The sequence below is a fragment of the Eurosta solidaginis genome, chromosome 5, assembly GCF_040869045.1.
Source record: "Eurosta solidaginis isolate ZX-2024a chromosome 5, ASM4086904v1, whole genome shotgun sequence".
Classification (NCBI taxonomy): Eukaryota; Metazoa; Arthropoda; class Insecta; order Diptera; family Tephritidae; genus Eurosta; species Eurosta solidaginis.
The window spans coordinates 128,030,468-128,056,954 of NC_090323.1; the positions used below are offsets into that span (position 1 = coordinate 128,030,468).

The 26,487-nt window shown below is 42.0% G+C and overlaps 1 protein-coding gene across 2 annotated transcripts in view; it reads right to left on the reverse strand.

Moving 5' to 3' along the window:
* Positions 1-16,303, reverse strand: part of velo (veloren) — a 219,342-nt gene extending 203,039 nt beyond the window's left edge. For both annotated transcript variants that reach the window (XM_067789032.1, XM_067789031.1), the window contains exon 1: positions 15,676-16,303. The gene's annotated coding sequence lies outside the window, so the exon portion shown is untranslated. The remainder of the gene's footprint in view (positions 1-15,675) is intronic.
* Positions 16,304-26,487: the final 10,184 nt, after the last annotated feature.

Consider the following 26,487-nt stretch of genomic DNA (forward strand, 5'->3'; position numbering starts at 1 on the left):
CCCTTCCTCCAAGTCTTAAAAGGTGGACCGCAAATTATCCGGGTGGTCGGCAGGCATCGGTGCAATTCAGAAACGCAACATCCAAACCAAGAAGTATTAAACAAGGGGTGACACAGGATGGTGTCCTATCCCCACTTTTGTTTAACCTCTACATATCAAAGCTACCTTCGCCAACAGACTATGTTGTTTTTGTTGTAACAATGTTTCGCCCCACCTAATAGGTGCGACCGATCACAAATTGTCATCAATATCCTCTAACGGGAGTCCAAGGAAACATGCTGTTTCGACAGGGGTGGACCATAATGAAAGGGGTGTAAGAAGCATTGGTTCCACATTACGATTAAAGAGATGGTTGGCGTCATGTGGGGACACATTGCAAGCGGGGCATACATTTTGTATGTCGGGGTTGATTCTGGATATGTAAGAGTTTAACCTGTTACAGTATCCAGAACGAAGTTGAGCCAGAGTGACACGCGTTTCCCTGGGGTGTATGCGTTCCTCTTCCGAAAGTTTTGGGTAATGTTCCCCGAGTACTGGATTCACCGGGTAATACCCGGCATAAAGGTCCGACGCCTGTTTGTGGAGTTCACCAAGGACCTGCTTGTGTTTATTGCTTCATACGGCTGAGTTCTCAGGTGCTGTATTTCCTCAAAATGCTTACGGAGATGACTCCTTAAGGGCCTTGGCAGTGCTGGCTCATCAATCAGATGTCTGTTGGGATGCCCAGGTTTCTGGGTATTCAACAGGAACTGTTTGGTTAGCATCTCGTTTCTCTCCCTGATGAGGAGTATTCTCGCCTCATTATGTAGATGGTGTTCTGGATGGTGGCGGTTCTGAGCGCAGTATTTTGGCAGGCCTGTAGCTTCTTCCAGTGGGTAGTTTTTAGGCTTGGCGACCATATAGGGGACGCGTAGCAGGCAAACGGCTGGCCAATTGCTTTGTATGTGGCAATGAGCGTTTCTTTGTCTTTTCCCCAAGTACTGCCAGCAAGGGATTTGAGGATTTTATTACGGCTCTGGATTTTCGGAACAATTTCGGCTGCGTGCTCACCAAAATGTAGATCCCGATCAAACGTCACACCCAAGATTTTGAGGTGTAGGACAGTCGGTGGCGTGGATGTTCAAAATGGTCGACATTTGGGACGTTCAAGTTGTAAATAGGATCGCGGATGATTTAGTCGGTGATAATGCCAGGTTTCGCGAGGCGAAAAAACTGGAGAGATCAGGGAGGTAGCCGTTTATTCTGTTGCAAAGCTCATCGATCTTTGGGCCCGGTCCTGTGGCCATTATTGTGCAGTCATCGGCGTAAGAAACGATAGTAACTCCTTCTGGTGGCGAAGGTAGTTTTGATATACAAAAATTAAACAAAAGTGGGGATAGGACACCACCCTGAGGCACCCCTTGTTTAATTCTTCTTGGCTTTGATATTTCGTTTCTGAATTGCACCGATGCCTGTCGACCACCCAGATAATTTGCGGTCCACCTTTTAAGACATGGGGGAAGGGTAGAGCCTTCCAAGTCTTGCAGTAATGTTCCATGGTTGACCGTATCAAAAGCTTTTGATAGGTCTAGCGCTACGAGTACTGTTCTATGGTGGGGCTTCTGATTTAAACCACAATTTATCTGGGTGCTAATGGCATTTAGCGCGGTGGTGGTGCTATGGAGTTTTCTAAAGCCATGCTGATGACAGGCTAGCTGCAAATTTGCTTTGAAGTGGGGGAGCAAAATGGCTTCAAGCGTCTTGGCTACTGGCGATAAGAGAGATATCGGGCGATATGACTCTCCTATGTTAGCTGGTTTCCCAGGCTTTAGTAGCGGGACCACCTTGGCCATTTTCCATTTTTCGGGTATGACAAAGGTGGAAAGGGACAGGTTGAAGACATGTGCTAAATATTTGAAACCCTCTTTCCCTATGCTTTTAAGCATCGGCATGGCTATGCCGTCTGGGCCCACTGCTTTGGATGGTTTAGCATGACCGATGGTATCCTCAACCTCTTTGGCGGTGATGGTAATTGGTGACGTGCTGCACTTATGTTTACGTGCGTGTCTGTTGGCCCTCCGTCTATTTTTGTCGACGTAGAATGCATTATGTATTGCCGGCAGAAAGCGCTCGCGCATTTTTTCGCATCCGACAGCACTTTGTCGCCAAAGGCGATGGAAACCTTGTCATTGTGCCTAGACGGATTCGATAGGGACTTTACAGTGGACCAAAGTTTACCTACACCGGTAGAGAGATTACAACCGCTTAGGTGCTCCTCCCATTTCGCCCGCTTGTGTTCATCCACAAGCAATCTGATGCGTTGGTTTATATCCCTTATTTGGGGGTCCTTGACGTTCTAAGACACTGTTGTTGTTGTTTTTGTAGCAGTGCTCTAAAACACTGTCCCTGCGGTCGATGTCGGGATCAAATATATGATATTGCACAGTGTGGAGTATGATAAACGCGAGGCCGCCTCCATTTCCGCTCTCGCGATCTTTTCTGTGGACATTATACCCAGAACAGGTCTGCAATGCAGATCTTGCTGTGAGTTTAGTCTCTTGAATCGCAGCAATGCGGATGTTGTGCCGCTTCATGAAGTCGACTATCTCCGTGATCTTCCCAGTTAATCCATTACAGTTTAACTGCAGAATTCTGAAGTGCATAGGGGGAGGCGTCGTCACTCTGAGAGTAAGTGACGGGTGACTACGCCTGGGTTGTGGAAGGCCAAAACACGATCGCTAAGGCGCAGACTACGGGACGTCCTAGGACGTGAACAGCAAGGAACCACAAAAGATTTATAGAAGTTACGTGGACGTCTGGTTTTGAGATCTAGCCCAGAACAACCTGTCCGATGCAATCATCCCTTACACGAGACACACTGACAAGAGTATAACCGTCCTAAAAAGATTCTTTTCCGGCAGATGCAGCAAACCCATTTCTAAGGACCGGGGTCAGGAGACGGACCCGGATTGGGTTCGATACCTTCCCGTAGCAAGAGAATATGGACCAGTCCCCCTGCAAGGAGCTGCTGGGAGGATGACAATTTGTGGGAGGGACACAACAAATTAAATGGGGTTACACTGAAATGGCAGTCCTTGGTCAGGAAAAATCCCGAGTCGCTCCGGTACATAGAACCGACGGCCTTGGGAAGCGCCACCAGACTATCGTTTCCTACGCCGATTACTGCACAATAATGGTCACAGGCCCAGGCCCACAGATCGATGAGCTTTGCAACAAAATAAAGGGCCACTTTCTTGGTCCTCGCCTCGCGAAACCTGACATCACCGAATAAATCAACGGCGACCTTATTTACAACATGGACGTCCCAAATATCGACCACTTTGAACATCCACGTCAGTGGCACTACGCTACCGACTGCCTTACACCCCAAAATATTAGGTGTGACGTTTGTTCAGGATCTACATTTTGGTGAGCATGCAGCCGCAATAAAATCCTCAAATCTCTTGCAGTACTTGGGGTAAAGGTAAAGAAACGCTCATTTCCACTTACAAAGCAATTGGCCAGCCGATTGCATGCTACGCGTCCCCGATATGGTCGCCAAACCTAAAGACTACTCACTGGAAGAAGTTACAGGCCTCCCAAAATACCGCTCTCAGAACCGCCACGGAGTGTCTTCTTATGCCCCCAGAACACCATCTACATAATGAGGCGGGAATACTCCCCATTAGGGAGAGAAATGAAATGTTAACCAAACAGTTCCTGTTGAATACCCAGAAACCTGGGCATCCGAACAGACATCTGATTGATGAGCCAACACCGCCCAGAGGTTTAAGGAGTCATCTCCGTAAGCATTATGAGGAAATACGCACCTGAGAACACAGCCGTATGAAGCTAAAAACAAAAGCAGGTCCTTGGTGAACTCCATAAACAGGCGTCGGACCTCTATGCCAGGAATAGCCCGGTGAATCCTGTACTCAAAGACCAATACCCAAAACTAGCAGAAGAGGAACGCACTCTCCCTAGGGAAACGCGATTCATTCTAGCTCAATTTCGATCTGCATACTGTAACAGGTTAAACTCTTACTATCCAGAATCAACCTCGACATACAAAATATATGACCTGCTTGTAATGTGTCCCCACATGACACCAACCATCTCTTTAACTGTATTGTGGAACCAACGCCTCTAACACCCCTCTCATTATGATCCACCCTGTTGAAACAGCAAGTTTCCTTGGACTCCCGTTAGAGGATATTGAATGCAATTTATGATCAATCGCACCTATTGGATGGGGCGAAGCACTGCTACAACAACCACATCCGACCTTCTAGGCCATACCGCCCTCCCACCCCCTAGATCCATGAGGATTTCGGGTCGTCAAAGCCTCAGCTGTTAATGAAACAGGATTCGCCACGGATAGGTGAGGTTGAAAATTGGGTTGGAGAAGCTATATATTGCGCTGGCAAACCCTTGAAAGGGTTGCGCTACAGCACCCCGTGAATCTATTTGGTACTAGCTTTACCCGACGTACGTTGTAATGCCCGAGATCGAATGAATATTGCGTTATTTTTTCTGTTTTATTTGTTGATAATTAAGTTTATTGTTCTGTAAATTGAATTGAATTTTGGACGCATATTTGGTGAAATTTTCGTTTGAAACATTTTATTATTATTATTTTTTTTTTTTTGTAATGCAATTGAGTTCACAATATTTTTGGTTTTTTCGTTCGGTGCAAAGATAAACAAATTTTTTGGCGTTCCAAATCTAGGGCAAGCAACATATAATTAAAATTAATCCTGCGATTGTCCTTGTGCTTAGTTGATTGTAATTGCAAAAGGAAGGCATACAGGAAACTACAAGAGCTTAAAATTTAATGGCAAAACTGTAGGAATCATTGGAATCCGTGGAATGGCACATCTTCACCTTCGCTTTTACCGCTGATGGTTGTTGCTTCGATTACATTCGGCATTAATTTCTTAACGCAAAATCTGGTTCCATTGCACAATTTTGGTGGGCCTAAATTCCGAAGAAGCATGATTGGTGACAATTTTCAAAGTTAATATATGCGCATGCATTTCATTTCATTTCATTTATTAAAAGATATATATATTAGTACAATAAGATCATTTATGTTGTTGTTGTTGTTGTAGCGATAAGGTTGCTCCCCGAAGGCTTTGGGGAGTGTTATCGATGTGATGGTCCTTTGCTGGATACAAATCCGGTACGCTCCGGTACCATAGCACCATTAAGGTGCTAGCCCGACCATCTCGGGAACGATTTATGTGGATCATGTATGATCTTGTATAGTACAACAGACATTAAATAACAGGATAATAATAAAGCATTCAAGTTCCAGGTGGTTCTAAAGAGTTTAGAAATTCAATTGGATAATTCACTATTTGATCTTCATCTGTAACTGTGTCGATCGATTTATATTTCGCCACTTCACCAGGAATTTTGTTTTGAATGCGATCATTGATTTTGTTAACATATTGTAACGAATTTACTAATTGTAACGAATTTACTTGCAAATCCTCTTATTTGCAATCCTCTGCTAAGTTCGAATCACTAAACTGTTGAATAAATAACTCCAATTTGTAATAATGCAAAATGGCCTTTATTAAAGTACTTCACAATAACAAACTGTGCAACGAATAGCTTGCTTAATAACCACACTGATTGATAGCTCAACGAAACTCTGCTATTGCTCGCTAGATATCGTCTTAATCAAACTGCTTGACAACTCAAATCAAACTGAATTACTTCTTACTCGCCTGCCCCGCTTTTATAGTTTATGCTGCATACTTCTAGGCTCTTCGATTTCCAGAAGTTACTAGTTAGTTTCGGCTAAAAAATCGCCAGCCACAACTACGTGCACAAATTATTGCTCTCTCTTGTGACAACTCAGATAAGATATATGCATGTTTGTGCATTGCCGCTCCGCTGCTCGTATACGTACATATGTGTAGACGCAATTATTTATTCGTTTATGTAGATACATAATGATTGAATTATTGATGTGAATGTTTGTAGTTTACAGTCTCTCGCGCATACATAGGCGTATAAGTAAATGCATCTGTGTGTGACATCTTTCGGCTGCCTTATATGTGTATACATGATTTGATTATTGACGTAAATACTGCTTATCGTGGCCTTGCCATCGCCTTAGTGATGGTATAACTTAGTGATGTTAATATCCGTGACACTGCCCTCCACCTAAGTCTGATCGTCCCGGTCAGACAAATCTCTCGATCTAAACGCTGCTAATCTCTGCAAATGAACCACTTTCATTTTGGTTCGTGGTTTGGTAGTGGTTTGTATGCGGTACACTACATCGTTTATCCGTTTTACAACTTTGTATGGGCCTTCTCAGTTACACTGCAATTTCGGGGACAAACCTTTTTTTCGTTGTGGGTTGTATAGCAGCACCAATGCTTACCCAGGGACATCGAGTCCCAGGGCCACAACAGCAGTTGCGTCCTAGCCTTTCACAATCCAGGCGTAGTCACCCGTCACTTACTCCCAGAGTGACGACGTCTCCCCCGTTGCACTTCAGAATTCTGCAGTTAAACTGTAATAGATTAACTGGGAAGATCACGGAGATAGTCGATTTCATGACGCGGCACAACATCCGCATTGCTGCGATTCAAGAGACTAAACTCACAGCAAGATCTGGTCTGCAGATTTTTTCTGGGTATAATGTCCACAGAAAAGATCGCGAGAGCGGAAATGGAGGTGACCTCGCTTTTATCATACACCACTCAGTGCAATATCATATATTTGATCCCGACATCGGCCGCAGGGATTGTCTTAGAACGTCAAGGCTTATCTGTCCGGTCAGGCGATGCAAACTTAGAAATCATCTACATCCCTCCTGCCACCTGATGCCCCAGAGGATACCGCCCTAATATTAGCGCCTTACTCACTGGCAATAATGGCATTATCTTAGGCGATTTCAATGCCCATCACGTTCTATGGCATTGAAACTTGCAGGCAGACAGAAGGGGTTAGATGTTGGCAGATCAAATAGAAGAAACGACGTTCTACACAATAAACGAAGACGCCCCCACACGAATGGTAGGAAGCTGTCACAGTTCGCCGGATATATCAATCGTGAGCGCAGGCCTTGTAAACTGCGTCAACTGGCAACCGATGGTAACATTGGCATCCGACCACCAGCCTAAGACAGCTCGATCCCGGCGATCCCCAAATAAGGGATATAAACCAACGCACCAGATTGCTTGTGGAGCGGTCGAAATGGGAGGAGGACCTAAGCGGTTGTAACCTCTCTGCCGGTGTAGGCAAGCTTTGGTCCACTGTAAAGTCCCTATCGAATCCGTCTAAGCACAATGACAAAATTTCCATTGCCTTTGGCGATAAAGTGCTATCGGATGCGGAAAAATTTGCGAGCGCTTTCTGCCGACAATATATAACGCATTATACGGTCGACAAAGATAGACGGAGGGCCAACAGACACGCATATAAACATAAATTCAACGCGTCTCCAATTACCATCTCCGCCAAAGAGGTTGAGGATGCCATCGGTCGTGCTAAACCATCCAAAGCAGTGGGCCCAGATGGCATAGCATTGCCGATGCTTAACTGTCTAGGGAAAGAGGGTTTCAAATATTTAGCACATGTCTTCAACCTGTCTCTTTCCACCTTTGTCATTCCCGAAAAATGGAAAATGGCCAAGGTGGTCCCGCTACTAAAGCCTGGGAAACCAGCTAACATAGGAGAGTCATATCGCCCGATATCTCTCCTCCTGTAAAAGTGGTGCCACAGGGTGGTGTCCTATACCCACTTTTGTTTAACTTCTATATATCAAAGCTACCTTCGCCACCAGTAGGAGTTACTATCGTTTCCTACGCCGATGACTGCACAATAATGGCCACAGACCCAGGCCCACAGATCGGTGAGCTTTGCAACAGAATAAACTGCTAACTCCCTGACATCTCCAGTTTTTTCGCCTCGCGAAAACTGACGTTATCACCGACTAAATCCTCCGCGACCTTATTTACAACATGGACGTCCCAAATGTCGACCATTGTGAACATCCACGTCGATGGCACTACGCTGCCGACTGTCCTGCACCCCAAAATCTTGGGTGTGACGTTTGATCAGGATCTATACTTTGGTGAGCATGCAGCCGCAATTGTACCGAAAATCCAGAGCCGTAATAAAATAATCAAATCTCTTGTTGGCAGTACTTGGGGAAAGGACAAAGAAACGCTCATTACCACCTACAAAGCAACTGGCCAGCCGATTGCATGCTACGCGTCCCCTATATGGTCGCAAAGACTAAAAACTACTCACTGGAAGAAGCTACAGGCCTGCCGAAATACTGCTCTCAGAATCGCCACGGGCTGTCTTCGTATGTATCCAGAACAGCATCTACATAATGAGGCGAGAATGCTCCCCATCAGGGAGAGAAATGAGATGCTAAGCAAACAGTTCCTGTTCAATACCCAGAAACCTGGGCATCCCAACAGACATCTCATTGATGGGCCAACACCGCCCAGGGGCTTAAGGAATAATCTCCGTAAGCATAATGAGGATATACGGCACCTGAGAACTCAGCCGTATGATGCAAAAAAAAAACACAAGCAGGTCCTCAGGGAACTCCACAAACAGGCGTAGGACCTTTATGCCAGGAATTGCCCGGTGAATCCAGTACTCAAAGAACAGTACCCAAAACTTGCGGAAGAGGAACGCACACTTCCCAGGGAAACGCGAGTCACTCTAGCTCAACTTCGATCTGGATACTGTAACAGGTTAAACTCTTACTTATCCAGAATCAACCCCGACATACTCAATGTATGCCCTGCTTGCAATGTGTCCCCACATGACACCAACCATCTCTTTAATTGTAATTTGGACCAACGCCTCTAACATCCTCACATTATGGTCCACCCTGTCGAAAGAGCAAGTTTCCTTGGACTCCCGTTAGAGGATATTGATGACAATTTGAGATCGGTCGCACCTATTGGATGGGCCGAAGCACTGCTACAACAACAACAACAATTTTCATGCGGTTGTTGTAATGTTCTGATCGGTCGCAGCTACTAGGTGGGACGCTTCCCAAGGCCGTCGGTTCTATGTACCGGAGCGACTCGGGATTATTCCCGACCAAGGACTGCCATTTCAGTGTAACACCATTTAATTTGTTGCGTCCCTCCTACAAATTGTCATCTTCCCAGCAGCTCCTTGCAGCGGGACTGCTCCATATTCTCTTGCTCCGGGAAGGTATCGAACCCAATCCGGGTCCGTCTCCTTACCCCGGTCCTGAGAAATGGTTTTGTGCATCTGCCGGAAAGAATCTTTTTAGGACGGTCATACTCTTGTCAGTGTGTCTCGTGTAAGGGAAGGTTGCATCGGACAGGTTGTTCTGGGCTAGACCCCAAAACCAGACGTCCACGCAACTTTTATAAATCTTTTTTGGCTCCTTGCTGTTCACGTCCTAGGACGTCCCGTAGTCTGCGCCTCAGCGCCTTCCCCTCTACCTTCCATCAGCCCCGCTGCTCAGCAAGCCACAACTAGTACCCGCTGTTGCACGCGCCCACGGCGCCACCAACTCACACGGCTGCTCCCACTCATACCTACAATCTCCGTAGTAGAGTCGGGAACAATGCCAAGGGTACCCCAATGCCTACCCAAGGACTTCTAGTCCCAGGGCCTCAACAGCAATCGCGGTCTGGCCTTCCACAACCCAGGCGTAGTCACCTGTCACTTACTCCCAGATTCACGACGTCTCCCACTATGCACTTCAGAATTCTGCAGTTAAACTGTAATGGATTAACTGGGAAGATCACGGAGACAGTCGACTTCATGAAGCGGCACAACATCCGCATTGCTGCGATTCAAGAGACTAAACTCACAGCAAGATCTGCATTGCATACCTGTTCTGGGTATAATGTCCACAGAAAAGATCGCGAGAGCGGAAATGGAGGCGGCCTCGCGTTTATCATACTCCACACTGTGCAATATCATATATTTGATCCCGACATCGACCGCAGGGACAGTGTTTTAGAGCACTGCTACAAAAACAACAACAACAGTGTCTTAGAACGTCAAGGACCCCCAAATAAGGGATATAAACCAACGCATCAGATTGCTTGTGGATGAACACAAGCGGGCGAAATGGGAGGAGCACCTAAGCGGTTGTAATCTCTCTACCGGTGTAGGTAAACTTTGGTCCACTGTAAAGTCCCTATCGAATCCGTCTAGGCACAATGACAAGGTTTCCATCGCCTTTGGCGACAAAGTGCTGTCGGATGCGAAAAAATTCGCGAGCGCTTTCTGCCGGCAATACATAATGCATTCTACGTCGACAAAAATAGACGGAGGGCCAACAGACACGCACGTAAACATAAGTGCAGCACGTCACCAATTACCATCACCGCCAAAGAGGTTGAGGATACCATCGGTCATGCTAAACCATCCAAAGCAGTGGGCCCAGACGGCATAGCCATGCCGATGCTTAAAAGCCTAGGGAAAGAGGGTTTCAAATATTTAGCACATGTCTTCAACCTGTCCCTTTCCACCTTTGTCATACCCGAAAAATGGAAAATGGCCAAGGTGGTCCCGCTACTAAAGCCTGGGAAACCAGCTAACATAGGAGAGTCATATCGCCCGATATCTCTCTTATCGCCAGTAGCCAAGACGCTTGAAGCCATTTTGCTCCCCCACTTCAAAGCAAATTTGCAGCTAGCCTGTCATCAGCATGGCTTTAGAAAACTCCATAGCACCACCACCGCGCTAAATGCCATTAGCACCCAGATAAATTGTGGTTTAAATCAGAAGCCCCACCATAGAACAGTACTCGTAGCGCTAGACCTATCAAAAGCTTTTGATACGGTCAACCATGGAACATTACTGCAAGACTTGGAAGGCTCTACCCTTCCCCCATGTCTTAAAAGGTGGACCGCAAATTATCTGGGTGGTCGACAGGCATCGGTGCAATTCAGAAACGAAATATCAAAGCCAAGAAGAATTAAACAAAAGGTGCCTCAGAGTGGTGTCCTATCCCCCCTTTGGTTTAATTTTTACATATCAAAACTACCTTCGCCACCAGAAGGAGTTACTATCGTTTCTTACGCCGATGACTGCACAATAATGGCCACAGGCCCGGGCCCAAAGATCGATGAGCTTTGAAACAAAGTAAACGGCTACCTCCCTGATCTCTTCAGTTTTATCGCCTCGCGAAACCTGGCATTATCACCGACTAAATCATCCGCGACCCTATTTACAACCTGGACGTCCCAAATGTCGACCATTTTGAACATCCACGTCGATGGCACTACGCTACCGACTTTCCTACACCCCAAAATCTTGGGTGTGACGTTTGATCAGGATCTACATTTTGGTGAGCACGCAGCCGCAATTGTTCCGAAAATCCAGAGCCGTAATAAAATCCTCAAATCCCTTGCTGGCAGTACTTGGGGAAAAGACAAGGAAACGCTCATTACCACATACAAAGCAATTGACCAGCCGTTTGCGTGATACGCGTCCCCTATATGGTCTCCAAGCCTAAAAACTATCCACTGGAAGACCCCAGCGGGTTAGGGGATCAGAATATACCCGCGGTAGGTATGCCTGTCGTAAGAGGCGACTAAAATACCAGATTCAAGGGGCTATGTAGCGCAACCCTTCAGGTTGCCAGCGCAATATATAGCTTCTCCAAACCCAATTGTCAACCTCACCTATCCGCGGCGAATCCTGTTTCACTAACAGACGAGGCTCTGGAGACCCCAAGCTCCTCATGGAACTTGGGGGTGGGGAGGGGGAATGGCCTGAAGGTTTAATGTGGCCACATAAATCGTTCTGGAGATGGTCGAACTAGCACCTTAATGGTGCTGTGGTACCGGAGCGTGCCGGTTCTGTATCAGGCAAAGGACCATCACATCGATAACACTCCCCAAAGCCTTCGGGGAGCAACCTTATCGCTACAACAACAACAACCCACTGGATGAAACTACAGGCCTGCCAAAATACTGCGCTCAAACCGCCACGGGCTGTCTTCTTATGTCCCCAGAACACTATCTACATAATGAGGCGAGAATACTCCCCATCAGGGAGAGAAATGAGATGCTAACCAAACAGTTCCTGTTGAATACCCAGAAACCTGGGCATCCCAACAGACATCTGATTGATGAGCCAGCACCGCCTAGGGACTTAAGGAGTCATCTCAGTAAGCATTTTGAGGAAATACGGCACCTGAGAACTCAGCCGTATGAAGCAAAAAAAACACAAGCAGGTCCTTGGTGAACTCCACAAATAGGCGTCGGACCTTTATGCAGGGAATTGCCCGGTGAATCCAGTGCTCGGGGAACAGTACCCAAAACTTGCTGAAGAGGAACGCATAGTCCCCAGGGAAACGCGAGTCACTCTGGCTCAACTTCGTTCTGGATACTGTAACAGGTTAAACTCTTACATATCCAGAATCAACCCCGACATACAAAATGTATGCCCCGCTTGCCATGTGTCCCCACATGACACCAACCATCTCTTTAATTGTAATGTGGAACCAACGCCTCTAACACCTCTTTCATTATGGTCCACCCCTGTCGAAACAGCAAGTTTCCTTGGACTCCCGTTAGAGGATATTGATGACAATTTGTGATGATCGGTCGCAGCTATTAGGTGGGGCGAAACATTGCTACAACAACAACAACTAGGAGGGGCGAAGTACTGCTACAACAACAACAACATAAAAGTCTAGAACAGGCGGAATTGTTGTTGTATTAACGATAAAGACACTCCCCAAAGGTTTTGAGGAGTGTTATCAATGTTGATGGTCCATTGCTGGATATAGATCCGGTACGTTCCGGTAACAAAGCACCATTAAGGTACTATCCCGACTATCTCGGGAACGATTACACCACCATATTAAACCTTCTAGGCCATACCGCACTCCCCACCCCCTAGTTCCATGAGGTATTTGGGGTCGCCAGAGCCTTGGCTGTTAATGAAGCAGGATTCGCCACGGGTAGGTGAGGTTGATAATTGGTTTGGAGAAGCTATATATTGCGCTGGCAACCCCTTGAATGGGTTGCGCTACACAACCCCTTGAATCAATTTGGTATTTTAGTCGCCTCTTACGACAGGCATACCTACCGCGGGTATATTCTGATCCCCCTAACCCGCTGGGGGACTAGAACAGGGGTCGACTGCTAATACGCGTCCAATATTGTTTACATTGTATATCAATGATATCAAAAGATGCTTAAAATATTGTAAAATACGTCTATTTGCGGATGATGCATTGTTTATCATAAGTTAAAAATATGTAGAATGTGCCATGCTGAAAGTACAAGAAGACCTGGACTCGCTATACAAATGGTTAAGCCTTAGAAAACTGGAATTAAATGTCGAAAAAACTAAGTTCATGATATTTTGTAAAAACACTAATATCATAAGTAACAATAGTTTAAATAATATTACGCTGAAGGTAAAAAACATGGAAATCCAAAGAGTAGACAAAATTAAGTATTTAGGAGTTTTGATTGATGATAATCTAAATTTTGGAGAGCATGTAACTTATCTGGAAAGGAAAATTGCACAAAAAATATGCTTCATGTATAGAACATGTAAACATATCAGTCAAAGTCATAAAATATTGGTATATCGTTCAATTATTGAACAACACTTTATTTATTGTCCTACTATTCTGCTATTAAGTAATGATATATATATTAAGAAACTTCAAATACGGCAAAACAAGGCAATGCGATTTATTTTAAAATGTCCTCCAAGAACGCCAAAAATTGTAATGCTCAATAGATTAAACTGGCTTAGTATTAAACAGTCAGTTAGTTATTTCACATTGAAATTTATACACCAACTTAGGTTAGGAATGTTACCGAATTACCTGAGTAGTAAATTACATTATAATCATGAAATCCACAATTATGGAACTAGAAATTGCAATAATATAAGACTGCCTAGAATAAGAACTGAGTTCGCCAAAAGGTCTCTTGAATATTTAGGGTATAAAATGTTCAAAGAAAAATTGTTTTTATATTGTACGTCACTAAATGTGACATGAGTATTTATGTTTAATCTCTTATTTTAACCTAAACTAGGTCTTAAAGACCGTAATAATAAATAAATAAATAAATAAATAAATAAATAAATAAATAAATAAATAATAAATACAAATATCGAGAGAGGTGTCAAAAGACTCGTATTAACAACACTAATGCGAAGGCGGAAGAGAAAAGTGTTATCTCTGTGCGGAAATATTTGCAGTTGAAGTTGGCAATTTTCATGTGGTTGTTGTAATGTTGGTGTGCACTGAAAAAAATTTTGTGTACAAAAGGATTTTGCACGCATTTAATTTTGATTGGTGGACCGGCCAATGTAACTTTTCAGAAGCGCGGCCAAAGGCCGCCAACGGTTTAGGAGAGACCCGGTATCATTTTTCGGTTTTTCGTTAATATCTTGAAATAGTTAAAAAGATTGGTAACGTTTTACAAGACAATGGTGGTATCAAAAAACGTCACCATAAGTTTTATTTTTCGCCTTCGGATTAATATTATCGAGGTCAATACGCGTCTTTTGACACCAATTTCGATATTTTGGACGCCTATTAGCAGTTGTTGTTGTTGCAGCAATAAGGACAACAACAAAGGCCTTGGAGAGTATTATCGATGTTGATGATCCTTTGCCGAATGCAGATCCGGTACGTTCCGGTACTTTAATGGTGCTTTGTTACAAGTACTTTAATGGTGTTTGGTGAACGTACCGGATCTATATCCGGCAAAGGACCATCAACATCGATAACACTCCTCAAAACCTTCGGGGAGTGTCTTCATCGTTAATACAAAAACCATCTCAGGAACGATTTGGTATGACCACATTTGACCTTCTAGGCCATCCCGCCATCCCACCCCTAGATCCATGAGGATTCGCCACGGATATGTGAGGTTGACAATTGGTATGGAGAAGCTATATATTGCGCTGGCAACCCCTTGAATGGGTTGCGCTACACAACCCCTTGAATCATTTTTTGGTATTTTAGTCTCTTACGATAGGCATACCTACCGCGCATACAACAACAACAACCGCGGGTATTAGCAGTCTACCCCTATTCTTGACTATTACCTTATATACTTTCCGAGTACAACAATATCTGGCAAAATAAACCCTATGAAATTTTTAAATCGGAGATGGAACCTTATCTTTTGATACCCTTCGATAAGAATTAGGTGGTACACGGTCTTGTAAATCAAACCCACTTTTTGCATAAGTATGCGTGTATAAAACAAAATCAACAATGACTACATAAAAATGGTTTTAGCATATATCTCTTCGCGGAAAAAAAAAAACTATTAATTTCCAATTCGCAATATTGGGAACGAAATCCGTCTTTTGACACCTTTCCCGATATTTTTGGGCATGTCTTGGGAATGACATGCTGTCGTTTTTGTTTTTATATGAGTGAAGTGCTAGATGGACATTCTTATATATACATATATACGGTTCGTTTTTGCCGTAGATACAAAATATTTCATTGTACCACACTTGAATTACCTATGGTTTCGTCCTAGTTGTTGTACAAAAGAATTATTTTTTTCCAAAAAATTTTCAGGAATTTTATCTGCTTTCAGACTATATAACAAAGCACTTGGACACAGGCATACGGCCTCGGATTATTATAGCAGAACTGAGCTAGCCACCATGAAAACATACTTATAGACAAATTACACAATATAATATCCTGCAAAAACTCACATTTATGCGCACTACTGCAATCAATGATTTACAACTGTAGTGCTTATAAGTTTCCACAATATTTTTATGCCTAACACATTACATGTAACTCCAAATGTGATTATAAATTTGAGTAAAAAATTTCACAAAATGTTGCTTTCATTTGCCGAGAAATCAAATATGGCGTGGAAATAATGGAGTAAACTTCTTCGCACCACACCGCGGCGAATGACATTTTGTTGGATAGTTTCGAATTTTCGATCTCCGAAAATGCGAATGTAGCCATCGCGCGATTTCAGCAGAGACATCTGTGCGATAAATTCGATATGACAGTTCACTTTCCGCTTCTCCATCACTGCAAATTGGATTATGATATGCCATTTTAAGCTGTTTTGTTTTGATACTTCGAATGGTCCCACTACTTATATTGGAGTTGTATCAGGAAAAAATAGTGGTACCACTGATAGATGGTCTGCGATATTTCCAAAGTTGGTTCGAATTTATGATAACACAAGTATAAATAAAGCTGTCCAAAATAAGAGAATAGACTAATCACATTACGTATGATTTTAATTAAGCGATAAAAATATTTGTGGTAAAACTTCACTATTTTGCGCCAGCAACTGACCGAAACGTTTATAGAGCAAATGTCAAATAGTCCATCCATCGCTTTGTTTCTGGCAGATGACATTCAGTTGTCAGATATTTTTTTTTTGATTACAACAGAACCCTCAACCAAAAAAGTATAAGGTACATTCGCTCAAATCGTTATCTTTCATACAGTGCCCTATTCATTAACTGTGTTTTAAAGTGTACGCAAGAAATTGTGTAAACTTTGAAATTCTAATTCTGTAAAGCAAAACTGTGAACAATAGCTATCATTCGGTGGCAAAATCCCTAGCCAGATAAATAATTTTGCATGTAAATGCAACAACAACGATTTGAGCCAGATAAATCCAGATAGAAGTCTGGTTCAATTTGTGAGCCAGATAATTTGTTAATTACTTCTTTTTAGGTTGGCAACGCGGCCTTTAATATACCTACTTTTTCAAAAATAGATGTCGCTGCTTAGCCTTTCGCCGTATGAGTTAAATGAAAAACAGCGGCGACATCTGCCTATCACATTTCACGTGTGCGAAAATTTCACGGCATCTGCTTCTCAAGTCTCTCAGTGATCCAGAGCATTCCCGTGAGAATTGAGCGTGAGCCGGAGCTGTAAAACTCACTGAAAGACGGCAAATAAAAGTCACTGACAAAAACTTCGTGAGTTTTCCTGACAGCCAGTTTACACGGTAATTCTTTACTTTAGCTCACAACTGCTAAAACTCGTCCAAAAATATCGGAAGAGGTGTCAAAAGACGCGTTATGAAACCAGGATCACGAAATATTATGGATCCCACCACCAGTTTTAGAGCGCTCCGCGGCAATTTTTCGGTTTTTTGGAAATATCTTTTGACAGAAACAAATTTTTTAATTTCCGGATTCGTGATCCTGGGTTTATAACGCGTCTTTTGACACTTCCCACGATATTTTTGGATGAGTTTTAGCTATTGTGAGCTAAAGTAAAGAATTACTGTTTACACTGTTGCGACATTCATAACTCATACGCCCAGTTGCAGAATGACTTTTTTGTTTTCGTGGCGTTTGATAAGCATTTTCACACTTACATATTAGTTTTACATTCAGCGAACCAATGTGCACAATACTTTACAGAATCGCATAAAAATTTAAACTTTAAATTTTGTTTGCAAATGAGTTTTCAATAAGTGTACGTTGTTCAGATTTTCAGGGAATCCAGCCCTAAATAACAGCATATCTTTATCGTTAATACAACAGCAGCATATCTCCACTTATAGCATATCTCTACTTAGAGCTTTATTTGTGGTTTAGGCGTCTGAGTGTTTTATCATACAAAATTAAATTTCGAAACGCTGAAGATTTATCTTAAATCTTCATTAAATCTTCAATCATTACAATATTCTAGGTAGAGCAGCCTGTAATTCCTATGCCATGAAATTTTTGATCGGGAAATATATTAAGGTAAGGGCAGTTTTTAAATATATGGATGACAGGCGGATTGCAAATTCATACTTTTATTGCCTAACGTTAGTACAATAAAAAATGTATTAAAATGGAACGCTCAGATACGTTTTTAAAAAAATTATACGGCTAGGCATTTGCTACGTCTTGGTAAATATGCAATATCAATAACTGTAGTTTTTTTTTTCAATTTTGAATAGCACATTAACAACTGTCAACACAAAAAAAAATATGCAAACAAAAATTTTAACAAAAAAAAGTTGTTCATGTTCCGTAGCTTTTATTTGCTGTAGCAACGTTTTCAATACCAAATACACAAAATTCTGAACTCCCATAATAAATAAATAAATCTAAGGCGCTTCTGTTATTTTTTTGTGACTGAAAAACTGACAAAAATTTTAACTGTTCATGTAGTCCCACTTTACATTTCTTCTATATGAAAAAATTAAACGTCAAACAGAACTACATAGCAATAAATGCGTTCACTGCAATCTTATGCATGCCAGTAAAATGGCCACAAACACACAATGTTACATTTGTAAATATAAAGCAACTTCAGACTTGGCAATTGAAGTTTATTTCGCTTCATGCATTTACATATAAAATTTCGAGAAGCACTGTTGTAAACATTCTCAATATACAAGAAAACTGCTTGCTAACTTATTTTTGTCCAATTAATATGTTTAATTGCAGTTTTTAACTGTGAAACATGTTAGAAAAGTACCAACAAGTGGGAAGAATAATTCAACTAGCAAAGTTGATCCGTGTGGATCAATTCGTTGTTGCATTGGCATGTTCAATTTTCATCGGCATCTGAATCACTGTCCATTGGAGCGCGAAGATTGATTTTGTTAATCTAGTAAAAAAAATTGTTTTGAGCATAAATTTAATATTTTAAACGAGTGAATAAATAATACTTTGTATTTGTAATTCGATGCATTAAAGGGCCAATTAAAGGCCGCAGCACAATGAAATTTTGCATGTAGATGCGTTAAACACAAGCTTATGCATTCCCATAACATCCCCACAGTCAGCCAAGATGTTGCGTTTATAAATATGAAGGAACTTCAGACGTGGAAATTGAAGTTTATTTCGCCATTCCCATACAAAATTTCGCGAAGCACTGTTATAAACATTCTCCCTACACAAGAAAAATGCTTGCTAAAATATTTGTTTTCTATACATTTGTTAAATTGCAGTTTTTAATTGCGAAAAACGTTATACTATGTACAAACACACACCAAATTGGCAAATTATACGATTTGGGCAATTTACTACGCAACTTATAATAAATTGCCAATTTAAAAAAAATTGCGTAATAAATTGTTTCAAACTGCAAATGCAACCTTGTAAAATGTGTTTATTGAGTAGATTTAAACGTCAGTTACGCATGGCTCAACTATATGGTTGGCTCATCTCATCAGCTGATTTTATTTTTTTAATTTCACTGGAGTAGGGATTGTCAAAAGAAGATGGCAAACTCAAAATGAACAATATTTTCTTACAACACACAATAAATCAAGGTTTAATTTTTTCATTCCATTCCATTCGCCTAATTAAATTAAGTGTTTACAAATTTAATTTTAAGTATGAAACGGACATCTCGTCTTTCAAAATATCAATGCCTGATGCATACTTTGACAAAATTCATGAACGTTCTCTTTGGCGGAAACATTCGGTGGTACATTTGTCCACAAAAAAGGCAAATGTAAGAATTTCAAAAAACTTACCGGACTCGACAAGAATACCGCAGACGTAAATATCGGTTTGTCTTATATATTTATTCATTATCAGAATGTTCGTGGCTTACGATCCAAATTGAGTTCGTTATTTCTAAACAGTTTTTCGTTCACAGCGCAAGTGATAGCCTTTGCTGAGACTTGGATTAAGGAAGATAATTATAACTCACAGATTTTCTCGTGTAACTATGTCGTTTATAGGCGCGATCGTGTATCTAGGGGGGCGGTGTCCTTATAGCCGTAGACCCTAGGTTACCGTCAGAATTACTGTCGTTGGACAATGGATCTGACATTGAATTTATAGCAGTAAAGATTACGTAGTGCTAGTCTATTTATTTGCTGCTGCTATATACCGCCATGTTCGGATATGCATGTTTATACTCAACATAGCTTATCTATACGTAATGTTTACTCTCACTTGCGAGATAGGGACCGCCTGGTGGTGCTTGGTTACTTCAATTTGCCTACAGTAAGTTGGATTAATAACAACGAATTAAACTTTTTGACGTCCACCACTCAGAACGATTTTTCTAAAAGCCTGCTTGATATAAATTTACTACACTTAAACAATATATTAAATTGCAAAAATAAAATGCTGGATTTAGTATTTGCGAATGAACTTGTGGGTATTGCCCTCAAGCGAATTCTTCCATTATCACTTCTAGAGGATCCACTACATCCTACACTTGAAATAATGCTTGATTATGCTCAGCCAGCGTGGTTTGATGCAGCAAAAGTAATATTTAGCTTTCGATCAAGATGTTTTAATAAAGCAAATTTTAATAAGCTGAATTATCTGTGTATACTGTTTGCCTCTTCGTCATGGCAATCCTCGAACGGACAAACCCCCGTTTCTCTCAAGACATCTTGTAAAACTATATAATATTAAATCTAGGCTACACAAACGATTTAAAATATCAGGGTCATGCTCCGATTTTCTAAATATTTACTTGCTAGATCAAACTTTCATCGTCTTAATCAGCAGTGCTATAAATGTTACTTAAACCGGTGTAAGCTTCAATTTTTTAACAACCCGAGACAATTCTTTAGTTTTGTCAATTACAAGAGAAAAACCTCAGGATTTCCGTATGTTTTTGCCTATGGATGTAAGGACGCAGGCTCGGATGATGATGTTGTCAGCTTATTTGCTGAATATTTTAAGTTGGACTATTCATCTGAGCTTTTTCAATCAGATCTTTATCCGTACACCTTAGACAGTTCTAATTGTATTCTAGATCCTGTCAGAGATATAGATATTGTTCTGAAGAGTCTTCTGGAGCTGAAAACGATTCCTCTCCGGGTCCAGATGGTGTTCCTAGTTGTGTGCTAAAGTTCTGCGCTGTCAATTTATCCAAGCCGATCCTTACATTATTTACGCTATCTCTTGAATCTTCTGTATTCTCTTCAATTTGGAAGCAATAACTTATTATTCCCTTACATAAGAAAGGTAGTAGGTCCAATATTGAGAACTACAGGGGCATAGCTCAATTTTCGGCTATTCCTAAAATGTTTGAAAAGATCATCACCTGCCAAATTCAATATATATGTAGTTCTTTATGATCAGAAGGTCAACCACAACCAACTTGTTTGAGTTCACCTCTCTAGTTATGGATGGATTTTTATCCAAAAAGCAAACCGATGTTATTTATACCGACTTCAGCAAAGCATTTGATTCTGTTAATCATGAGCTTTTAACTCATAAACTTGACTTACTGGGTTTTCCGAAGAATTTATTGCTTTGGCTTTGCAGCTACTTCTTAAATAGAACTCAGCTAGTTATGTTTAAAAACCGCCTCTCAAAGTTGATAGAAGTAACTTCTGGTGTGCCTCAGGGTAGCCATTTGGGTCCATTACTTTTTACCCTTTTTATAAATGACTCTTACTTACTTACTTACTTAATTGGCGATTAACCGTCTAAACGGTTATGGCCGTCCAACAAGGTGCGCCAGTCGCTCCTTCGCTCCGCCAACCGGCGCCAATTGGTCACACCAAGGGAGTTTAAATCGTTTTCCACCTGGTCCTTCCAACGGAGTGGGGGCCGCCCTCTACCTCTGCTTCCATAGGCGGGTTCCGATAGAAACACTTTCTTGGCCGGAGCATCATCTTTCATTCGCATAACATGGCCTAGCCAGCGCAGCCGCTGCGTTTTAATTCGCTGGACTATGTTGATGTCTGCGTATAGCTCGTACAGCTCATCATTAAATCTTCTTCGGTACTCGCCATCGCCAACGCGTAGAGGTCCATAAATCTTTCGAAGAACTTTTCTCTCGAACACTCCCAAAGCCGCTTCATCTGCTGTTGTCATGGTCCATGCTTCTGCCCCATATAGCAGGACGGGTACGATAAGTGACTTGTAGAGTATGATTTTCGTTCCCCGAGAGAGGACTTTACTCTCAATTGCCTACCTAGTCCAAAGTAGCATTTATTGGCAAGATTGATTCTTCGCTGGATTTCAGTGCTGATGTTGTTGCTAATGTTGATGCTGGTTCCCAAATAAACGAAGTCTTTTACTATTTCGAAATTATGGCTGCCAACAGTAGCGTGGTTGCCAAGGCGCATATGCGCTGACTCTTTGCTCGATGACAGCAGGTACTCCGTTTTGTCCTCATTCACCATCAAACCCATCTTTACCGCTTCTTTTTCCAGCTTGGAGTAAGCAGAACTAACAGCGCGGGTGTTTAGGCCGATGATATCAATGTCATCAGCATATGCCAGTAATTGCACGCTTTTATAGTATATTGTTCCAGTGCGGTTAAGTTCTGCAGCTAGTATAATTTTCTCCAGCATCAAATTAAAGAAATCGCACGATAGGGGGTCACCCTGTCTGAAACCTCGTTTAGTTTCGAACGGCTCGGAGAGGTCCTTCCCAATTCTGACTGAGCTGATGGTGTTGCTCAACGTCATTTTGCACAGCCGTATAAGTTTTGCGGGGAAACCAAATTCAGACATAGCGGCATATAGGCAGCTCCTTTTCGTGATGTCGAAGGCGGCTTTAAAGTCGACGAAGAGGTGATGTGTGTCGATTCTCTTTTCACGGGTTTTTTCCAAGATTTGGCGCATTGTGAAAATCTGGTCGATGGTAGATTTACCAGGTCTGAAGCCGCACTGATAAGGTCCAATCAGCCGGTTCACGGTGGGCTTCAATCTTTCGCACAATACACTTGAAAGGACCTTATATGCGATATTAAGAAGGCTGATTCCACGATAGTTGGTGCATTTTGCAGTATCCCCCTTCTTGTGGACTGGGCAAAGAACACTTAGATTCCAACCGTCGGGCATACTTTCGTCCGCCCATATTTTGCTAAGAAGCTGCTGCATGCGCCTTACCAACTCCTCGCCGCCGAACTTGAATAGCTCCGCAGGCAATCCATCAGCGCCCACGGCCTTGTTGTTTTTCAATCTGGTTATTGCTATTCTAACTTCGTCATAATCGGGCGGGGGGACATATATTCCATCATCATCGATTGCGGGATCGGGTTCTTCATCTCTGCGCGGTGAATTGCTGCCTCCATTTAGGAGAGCAGAGAAGTGTTCCCTCCATAATCTAAGCACTCTCTGGACATCAGTTACAAGGTCGCCGTTTTCATTCCTACAGGAGTTTGCCCCGGTCTTAAAACCTTCCGTCTGTCGCCGTATTTTTTGGTAGAATTTTCGGGCGTTATTCCTGGTGGCTAGCAGCTCAAGCTCCTCGCACTCACGCCTTTCTGCTTCTGCTTTTTTCTTCCTGAAAAGGCGTCTCGCTTCCCTTTTCAACTCACGATAGCGTTCACACACTCCTCTTGTCGCGCTCGCTTTTAACGTATCCCTGTAGGCAGCGTCTTTTTATAAATGACTCACCTAAGGTTATTTTGTATTCCCGTCCTCTAATGTATTCGGATGATGTAAAACTATGCTATATATACTTGCCTTCTGACTCTTCTCGTTTGGATCTACTTCAAGCCGATTTGGACTCATTTCAATTATGGTGTACAGTAAATCTATTAGTTTTGAACTGCTGCAAATGTAAACTAATGAAATTTCACAGAGTCAACCCAGTTTTAAAATCCTATATGCTAGATGGTGCTCCCTTGGAGCGTATATCTGTAGTATGTGACCTAGGTGTTCTTTTTGATGCGAAATTGAGCTTTAACATGCATATTTCATCTATCGTAAACAAAGCATCGGTTGTACTTGGATTTATTAAATGATGGGCTAAAGAATTTGATGATCCTTATTTGTTTACGCTTAACTTTATGTGGACTGCGTTAAACTTTAAATACACCTCAGAATTTCAGTACGCATTATACTCAGATGTAACTGAAATATGTGTCTATGTTTCACCTCTACACTAATTCTATGTATCACCTCTTAAAATTGTGCGTGTCCATAATTCATCGCAACTGATTCAGGTATATGTTACACACCATTGCCGTTAGAGGGTTGTGTCTCCGCTTTTCGGTACACCTTGTGCTGTAGCTAGTTGTTTAACCACTGCCGCTAGATGGGTCTCCTAAGCACTATCTAAGCGAGGATAAGCGTTTTTTTTTTACGCGCAAACGTAAACTTATACGCGTGTAAAAAAACACGGCTATTGTGTAAGCTAAATTGAGTTGTATGAACACCACTCAATTTAAATAAAAATTGCTTCAATTTGTTTTTCTGTTTGAACATAATATTAGAAAAGTTCCCAACGAGTGCAAAATAATTTTACTTGCAAGCTGTGCCAACACCCTTAGCCAAAGCAAATGTCAAATTTTTGCTGTTGTTGTTGTAGCGATAAGGTTGCTCCCCGAACACAAATCACACATAGAAGATTGCGCATTTACGAGTTCAAAATTGCTTCGTTCTGCGCAACTACGTCACACTTGACTGCTTGGCGAATGAAAGAAAGAGAGAAAAAACAAGAGCTAAAGGAAAATGACGTAAAAACTGCCCATAACAAACAGCTGATCTTGTGTGTGTGATTTGTGCTCCCCGATACAGATCCAGTACGCTACGGTAACACAGCATCATTAAGGTGCTAGCCCGACCATCTCGGGAACGATTTATGTGGCCACATTAAACCTTCAGGCCATCCCTGCCTCCCCACCCCAAGTTCCATGATGAGCTTGGGGTCGCCAAAGCCTCGTCTGTTAGTGAAACAGGATTCGCCGCGGATAGGTGAGGTTGACAATTGGGTTTAGAGAAGCTATATATTGCGCTGGCAACCTGAAGGGTTCCGCCACACAGCCTCTTGAATATGGTATTTTAGTCGCCTCTTACGACAGGCATACCTACTGCGGGTATATTCTGACCCCCTAACCCGCTGGGGGTATGTCAAATTCTTCTTCTTATGTTTTGCTTGTAACAAAATTTGGCAGTAGGCTACTTTTCCATAACAGATGGCGTCAGTGACGCTGAATCTACCGCTCCCCATAAAAATACAGGCAATCTACTCATAATGCGTAAGGTTGAGTAAAACGCATCTATATGGAAATCTGCTTATGTGTAGGGCCTTTTATGAAGAACGACAGATCGAGCAACACTGGCGCCATCTACTATGAAAAAGTAGCCAACTCCCAACTTTTGATTCAAGATAAACGCAAGAAGAAGAGTTTGACATTTGCTTTGGCTAAGGGTGCTGGCAAATTTTGCAAGTGAAATTATTTTTCCCACTCGTTGGTAACTTTTCTAACATTCTTCACAGTTAAAAACTGCAATTTTGTATGTGAATTGGCAACATTGTGAATAAACCTAAGTGTGATATCTTCTGTATAGACGTCAAAATTCCAAAGTGATTGGGTCACCTGATTTGTAAATTACTTTCGCTGTCTCATTCGGTATCTCTTTCTATCACCCGCCCTATGAGCTGACGTATTGAACACCCTGTCAAAACGCTAAAAAGGAGCCATATTGAACATCCTGTCAGGCAGTTGATAGATAAGATCATTGTGAATCAATGAATCAACTGCAGTCATCCAGTGAGTTTCACAGCTCCGGCTCACGCTCAATTCTCAAGGGAATGCTCTGGATCATTGAGAGACTCGAGAAGCAGATGTTGTGAAATTTTCGCAAGCGCAAAATGTGATAGGCAGACGTTTCCGCTGTTTTCCATTTAACTCATACGGCGAAAGGCTAAGCAGCGACATATATTTTTGAAAAATTAGGTTTATTAAAGGCAACGTTGCCAAACTAAAAAGAAGTAATTAACAAATTATCTGGCTCACAAATTGAACCAGACTTCTATTTGGATTTATCTGGCTCAAATCGGTGTTGTTGCATTTACATGCAAAATTATTTATCTGGCACAGGATTTTGCCACCGGATGATGGCTAATGATTCACAGTGGACAAGATATCACGCTTATATTGCGGATAAAACAAGTGTGATATCTTATCCGTTAACTGCCTGACAGAATGTACAATATGGCTACTTTTTAGCATTTTGGTAGCGTTTTATGTTCAAATCAATAGCTATCATCCGGTGGCAAAATCCTGAGCCTGATAAATAATTTTGCATGTAAATGCAACAACAACGATTTGAGCCAGATAAATCCAGATAGAAGTCTGGTTTGATTTGTGAGCCAGATAATTTGTTAATTACTTCTTTTCAGGTTGGCAACGCGGCCTTTAATATACCTACTTTTTCAAAAATAGATGTCGCTGCTTAGCCTTTCGCCGTATGAGTTAAATGAAAAACAGCGGCGACATCTGCCTATCACATTTCACGTGTGCGAAAATTTCACTACATCTGCGTCTCAAGTCTCTCAATGATCCAGAGCATTCCCGTGAGAATTGAGCGTGAGACGGAGCTGTAAAACTCACTGAAAGACGGTAAATGAATGAATTTGATTCACAATGATCTTTGGTATGCGTCATAGATTAAATTGATACGAATCTTTTGTTTACGCTCTCATATTTTCGCTCTCACGACGGATTTATCTTCTAGTTGTTGCTGGCAACAATTACAGATAAATCCCTCGCGCCAGCTGAAGCGGGTGCCAGAACAAAAAATGTGCCAGCCAAAACGAAAAACGTGCCAAAAATGTTGATAAACTTTAGTTTGACCTACAACTGTAGAATAGCGTTCAAAAATT